At 32.2% G+C, this 7,582-nt stretch overlaps 1 non-coding gene across 1 annotated transcript; it reads left to right on the top strand.

Annotated features, from left to right (window-relative positions):
- The first annotated feature begins 6,391 nt into the window (after positions 1 to 6,391).
- Positions 6,392 to 6,464, top strand: TRNAA-AGC (transfer RNA alanine (anticodon AGC)). Its single transcript has one exon. It is a non-coding gene; the product is annotated as a tRNA-Ala (tRNA).
- Positions 6,465 to 7,582: the final 1,118 nt, after the last annotated feature.

The following is a 7,582-nucleotide window of genomic DNA, read 5'->3' as shown; positions in this document are numbered from 1 at the left end:
TTTTTATTAATACCCCCAAAAAAGAAAATTTTAAAAATAGTGCTGAATTCGGGTTTTTTTTTTTTTTTACAAATACCCCGGTCGCCTGGGCCTAGGGCGGCCCAAAAATCTTAGCGAACTGCCCCTAGCAGAGGCGGGCCACATCCCAAACGGACCGCCCCCTCGCCCCCCTCGCCCCCCTCGCAAAGATCAATTTTATCTCTCAAAATCTCTTCTCCACCAATATTTAGCGTAAAATTCTGCAATCAAGGAAGCAATTTAAGGAGGAAGAAAAAAATTTCAAGAAGAATGCAAGAATAAGGGTTCTTCAATAAAATCTCTATTTTTTCTTTACCCATTCAATAAAATCTGGCAGCCTCTGCTAGAGTGTTTCAAAAAAAAAAAAAGAATAATGGTTCTTCATCTAGAGAAGGGTGTAATATATTTTTCTACTTAATTTCTCTTTGTTTTATGTCAATCTTTGTAATGAAATTCTTTGTTAAATACTTGCATCTCCATGAGAGGCTTGTTTTCTCTTTATGGGCTTAGGTCAAAGTATGAACTTGTTTAATTTTATCTTATTTGGTTATTTATTTTTATTATGATTGTTTTATGAGATTTGATTGTTAATTTCTGTGATTTATCATTTGTGTTGATTACATAGTTGAGTACTTGCAATCGAAGTAGTCCCGCTTTGAAATTTATTTGTAATGCAAAGAATCCAAAGAAGTTAGGACGAGAGGAGAGTACCAAATTATGAACACAAATATCTTAGGATTTGGATTAGAAGCGACCGCACTTTGATATCCATATTCGGAACTATAGAAATTAAGGGTTACGGTTTAGTGATGAACGAAAGTAAAGTCAAACCCCTACATAGGACATCTAGATTGACTAAGTATTAATATGTATTTTGTGTGCAAAAGATTGTTAAATATCCCTTTAGGATGGTGACAGCACCTAAAATTCGAGGAACATTTACCCACCTCACCAAAATACTTGTATCAATAATTAGTTGAAATGGGCTAACAAGAGCTTAATGGGTCTAGATAGCTAGGGTGATGAACGACGGTGAAGTCTGAAACTATCTAGGCACGTTATTAATTCACGAAAGTGACCATTTTTAACACTTTAGGTTAGAAACCTCATCAAATTATACATGAATTCAAACAAAACCAAATAGATAAAATTAGCAAGGGATTGTAGACCGAATGCCCCCTAGATCTTCCCAATTCTTGAAAGTAACCAAGATTCTATTTTACTTTCCTTTTTTACTTTTATTGTTTTGAATCTCATCTTCTCGGATATTGAACCCAAACTTTAGGAAGTTAGAACAAACAAACCCTTAATCAATATTTACTTTCTTACACAAATTTGAAACGAATCAATAGAGTAAAAGATTAGTATTTCCCGATTTTCCTGTGAATCGATACCCAAAGTACTACAATGATAGATTGTGCGCTTGTAACTAACATTTCTTTAAGTATTTAGATTCATAAATTTAAAAGTCTGAAAAGTATAAAAACAAGTATAAAATTCTATATCCAAAATACTCATCAAGAGGCATGGACCCCAGTCATAGATTCATAGGTTCTGATCCCACAGCTTATTTACATGCTACTTGTGTTAGTCCAACTAGAAGAATAGAATAGATTTTTATGGAACATGCTACTTGCTAATTGCTTTATCTAAGCAAACCTTTTGCTAGCTCTCTTGGGTCAAAATTTGTTGATATGTTACATCCTATTTCCGTTTTGGTTTCTAGTTGGGGAATAATTTTTTTTAATCAGAATTAGCTAGCATTCGGTTGGCATTTTGCGAATTAAAGGTCAACTATCATCTAGCTTGCATATAGGTGTCAATTAGCTAAAAATAATAATAATGAGGAAAAGCATAATAGATCATACGCACGAAACTTGTACGTGACTCAATTGTAGCTACAAGTAATTATATTTCATAATGTATGAATGTCAATCGGACTTCTTAATCCGGTTGTATCTAAATTTAAGTCAAAAGCTAAAAAAAAGAACTAACAGATGTACTAAAAAACACTATCATGTGTGTGCGCAAAAATATTATTTGTGTCAATTGAAATAGATTATTCAAGTTCCTTCACAGATAGAGACATGGGTGAAGCTTGGGCCTGGGGCCTGGGCTCAACCCATTATTCTATAAACTAATATACATGCAATTTAATTAACTAATTATAATGATTTTAAAATATGACCCCCTTTATTACTTCAAAAATTAAAAATAAGCTATTAAATTTAAGGTCTTATACATATCTGGTTATGAGAATGAGAGAGTAAAAAAAATAATAGTCCATTATCATTCTCCTTTAAGACGCATTATAGTTTACAATTTTTTTTTCTCTCGGAACCCAATAACATATAACCAATCAAGATAAATATAAAATAAGGACTTCTCGAAAAAAAATTAAATTTTATTTTCCTCCTTACGTCTTGTTTCTCTTACTGAGAATTTTTAATATCGGTAATCTCTTTAACTTTGTTTCGAATTGCATTTTTTTTTCTTTTGGATTCATAATCACTAAACCATCCAAAAACAATGATTTTTGTATCTATTTAAAAAAATAATAATATAAAATTTTCCAAAAAACATAAAATTTGGTTTCTAAGCACATTTAATATGGAGATCATATTGTTCGGTTCAAATCGACTGATTGAATTTTGAGAACAGAGATAAATATGTGTGGTATGATTGGAGTTAGGGCTACACAAAAAATTTGTAGTTCGTGATTCGATTCGAGTTTGATTCGAAATAGTTCGAAATTAATTCAATCTAGACTTGGTTCGTTCGAAATATGTTCGTGAACTATTCTAGTTCGAAATTCAAAGTAACGTGGACCGTTGATTTTCGCTAATGACTTATGTTTGCTAATGAGTTAAAAGTTAAAACATAAGGCCGCCCAACTATAAGCCATAACTCGTAAGTCGTTACTCTCACTCTCAGTTCTAAAATCCTAGACGACTTTCACCTCTTGCTTTCGGCGACTACGATCACTCTTCCTTGTTCGATTCGAAATTGAGTTCGTAAAAAATTCGATTCGAAATTAATTCAAACCAAACTTAGTTCGAAATTAATTCAAGTCAAACTCAAACTGAGATAAGTTCGATTCAGTTCGATTTGGTTGCAGCCCTAATTGGAGTACAAAATCAATGATACATTTAATTAACTCTACTCATTTAGTTACGTGACAAGGAATATACGGTGATGATGATGTTATTGCCTTCTCTTTTAATTTTTTTAGTTTTATAAATTTTGATAATATTCGGATAGTTAAAAATTAACTAAAATAAATCAAACTGAAATAGAGTTATCCGGATCGTGCGAAGTACTTTTCTTAAACTTATTATGTCTCATCGTGCAAGATGGAACTACAATGAAGATAATCCGAGATTGTTGCTCCCTAGACATGTCATGAATGCAATTAACGATAACTCCTCAATATCTAGCATACATCATAATTTAATCAAAATTGGGATAAAATGGAAAATATTATGTGGGAGTGACAGAAGATATATGCAGTAGAGTGAACTTTCTTAATTAAATAGCGAAAGAGTGTGAGAGAAATAAAACCAGAGAGTTAATCAATCAGCGAAATATTATAGAGTATAAATAGCGGATTATACAACGGCTAGTTTATGAAAATGTTTAGAAATTGATAAGATGCCAACTCATTGCCGGATGTCAAACGGTGCAATATTAAGGGATAAGTCTTATGAAAAGATGTTATTCAAATTTAATGAAAAATGACAGCCCATATATCTAATGACAACTAATTAACTCCAACGGTAATATCAAAAGAAGATAATCATGTACTGATAAATCAATCGGAGATTCTATGCAAACATATTAAATGAAAATTTTGAGTTTTCTAATGTTTAAATTCCAACAACTTATAGATATATTTCATAATTGATTTTTTTAATATTTTTTCTAATTTATAGTATGTATGTTTATGGATATTTTAGTCATTTATCACTATATAGTTAATTGATGTTTGCGGCAGGGGATAAGTGTGACATATTGAAAATTTGAAGAGGAAAGGGGAAAAAAAATTGACGTCATAATTAAAATTTCAAAAACTAAAACAAAGAAAATTAAAAAGATGTGGTTTCATTATCCCATAAAAATAATAGCGCGTCAAATTGGCTAGTGGAACATGTAAACTAGGTTAAAGCAGATTTGACATGAAGAAAATATTATATATGGAAATATATCCGCTACTTAAAAAGCACATCTTTATTTTTCATACCCCCAAATCCAAAGCATGTGAAGAGACCTTGTTTATAATTCACATTTGGCCTCTTCATCATCCTTAGAACAATTTGTTTCCTCTTTCTGGAATTATTTTTACCAGTAGTCATATCACTATTATCTCCATTTCCAGCCAGTCCCTCATCTGATTGTAGAATTATTTTCCTACTTGAATTTAATTTTTCAAGGTCTTTCTCTCTCTTTCGAACCCAATTAATATTTCTTAGAGGCGACAATGATCGAGACCTCCTCGGAGGCTGCATATCTCGACGACGTTCACAATTTTCTTCTTTCCTTATTTTTTGTAATGCAACCGAGAAAGGATCAAAATCCCCGCGCTTGCTTAGATTTGGTCTAGCAAATGAACTCTTATTAGGTGAAGTGGAACCCGAACTCGACTTGCCGAAATTTTGAAGACGCGGTGGAAGTTTCAGAGGAAGCAAAACTCCGCTATCGAATAATTCGTCGGCGAATGATGTGGTGGTTGAGTCTGGGGGAGTCTCGGTCTGCTGGTATGGTTCGAAATTGAAATCGCTAAATTCATTAGTAGAATCAAAGACATGAGAAGAGGTGTTTGTGTAGTAGAGATAGAGAGGAGCACTGTATGAAAGTGCATGATTTTGTTCAATTTTGTGATTTAGTAGTTCCTCTTCCTCCATGCTTAAAATAACTTTGTGTATGAGTTGGTTTTGAGAAAGACACAAATGTGATTTATAGAGAAAATAAAAGATATAAAATATAAAATAAATAAGCTGGTTGCTTATTTTTTTTTTTTTTTGAGTGGAAGCCCGTATGGTTGCTTGATATTGAAAGTGGAGTGACCGGAATTTAGTGATTCAAACTTCAAAGCCTTGTATTATGGCACAAAAGATGCTATGAATCTGCACCATGCGTTGCCTATTTTATTATAAGTACATTCTCTAAAGCAAATAACTGCCGACTAAGTTGGCGTCATCGAAACAAATATCCATTTATTTGGGAATAGAGGGAATTAGACATTGATGGGAATTAAAATAATATTGTATTTTAATTTATTGCCTCAACTTTTTTCTGAATTTCGGCCTAAATCCTGGATGGGTTTAACGTATGTATTGTTCGACTTGCTTATTTCGGCATTTTCTAATCTAGGAAGTTAAAATTTCAGAGATAAATAGTTTATAATTTTTTAGATGATCAAGTTAGATTCGATTCGATTCGATGTCAAATTAGAGTTAATCTTATTCACATCCGGCTCATCAGATAAAGATTGCAAAAGAGCAGTTTTGGTTTCATGCAGTGCACAAACTATATATAGTGTTATTTGATTATGTAGTCTGTACGCTACATAAAGTTAAAACTGCTCTCTTAAAAATATTTACTCTTTTTTGAAGTGAAACCAGGCAGAGGCTGCCAGGTGCTATATTAAATCAGTAAACAGTTACAGAAACAGGAAATACAAATCCTTTATCTTAAAAATACTTACTCGGCTCGTCAGATCACCAATCAATTCGATCTGACCCATTTATATATATGAGAAATTATTTAATATATTTTATTTCACTTATGATAATAATAAGCTTCTCTTATTATGGAATTTAATATTTGTTGTCACGTGTCGAGTTTAAGTCTCACATGACAAAATTTTAAATTTCCGTACATAATAAATTCTATTCTTCATTACAAATTGAATTGAATGTGTTCATTTTATGACTATTTAACTCACTTTTAAAAAAAAAAAAAAAAAAGTCTAGTCATCCAATTATATAATATCTACAACCTCTTGAAAAATATTATCTTTGTCACATAGATCAAAAAACTAGTTCTCAATAAATGAATTATCATGTCATCAATTTTAGATTGCAACATCTATATTATAACAATTTAACAATCATTATTAATTGATCTTAATTTTCGAATACAACGACACCAGCTTATTATCAAACACATGCAACAAAAGGTCAAAAGCCATTAAATGTAGTCCTTTACAATGAGAATTGAAGCGTTCGGTAGAGAGGCAAAATATATTCCCATATGATATAGTCATGAAGTTCTGTTCTATCAATTTTGATCGTTGTTTCGTTGTGAATTGAGGGATGCGAGACTTTAAATTAATTATTAAGAATTAAAAGAATATGATAAAATAGTCGTCTGTGGGGATGTAGCTCAGATGGTAGAGCGCTCGCTTAGCATGCGAGAGGTACGGGGATCGATACCCCGCATCTCCAAATTTGGTTTTAACTTTTTCGTTCCATTCAAGTCCTTTACGGCTCGCTGCCTAATGTCCAGGTACACCGTTTTCATTTTCAATCAAGTTTCCTGGATTAATCTTTCACTATCTATCGTTCGAACTTCTTTTCTAAAAAATATATATAATATAATTGTAATCGATTGGTTGCTATTGGTAATAAGATTGTGGCAGTTATATCCGGTTTGAAAGTGATATTAGGATCTTCACCGAATTTCGGATAAGTGAGGACCATGGGGATTGGGGGAGTACGATCCGAACTGTTCGTTTAAATTTGGCACAAATCTTAAAGGAGTTTCGTACTCAAGGCACGTCTGTTTTAATTTGGCTCGGCTGGGAGCTAATCTTTTTCCCTTGCGATACCGTATGAGATACACTCATACACTCCTTATCGGAAATAAATCATTTGCTTAGAGATTTGCACATAAAAAATAATTACTCCTTGAAATTTGTGCATTGTAGAATGTGAAGGGAAAGATTTAGAATCGCAGGGATTGCAGAGATTTTTGAATCGCAGCATATTTATTTCCCTCCTTATCTCCCGGGCCAAAATGTTAGACCAGATACATTTCATTGAAACTCTGTTTTTTCAAATAAGTAAATTCATATGAATAGATTATTTTTATTTACAATAAATTCATATGAAAGTATTTATTACATGACACTGACAACCAATGAACAATTATCAAAATGAAAAAAAATATTAAAGATGTGTTATATACAACTTATGTAGTGTATTAAATTTGAGATAATTTGAAAACTAATTTTGCATATTAAATTTGAGATAATTTTCATCAAATTCGATATTAACAATCATTTTTTTGCAGCTGTTACATAAAAATCGGCCATTTTTTTAATACCCTTAAAAAAAATAATTAAAAATGCCCTCCGATTTGGTATTTTTTAAAAAATGCCCCGACCACTGAGCCTACGGGCGGTCCAAAAACCAAGCAAACCGCTGGTTACAGAGGCGGGCCACATCCCAAGCAGGGAATGAACTCTGCTGATTTTCGGATCTCAACCATTCAAATTTGTTGAGATTTGTGCATAAAAAAGTTTCTTTATAGAGATACGTGAATAGAAAATTTTGAATGGTTA

The sequence above is a fragment of the Carex rostrata genome, chromosome 16 (genome assembly GCF_964058835.1).
Source record: "Carex rostrata chromosome 16, lpCarRost1.2, whole genome shotgun sequence".
NCBI classification, from domain to species: domain Eukaryota; kingdom Viridiplantae; phylum Streptophyta; class Magnoliopsida; order Poales; family Cyperaceae; genus Carex; species Carex rostrata.
Note: the sequence above shows the minus strand (reverse complement) of the source record. Positions and strands in the feature narration are given on the sequence as shown.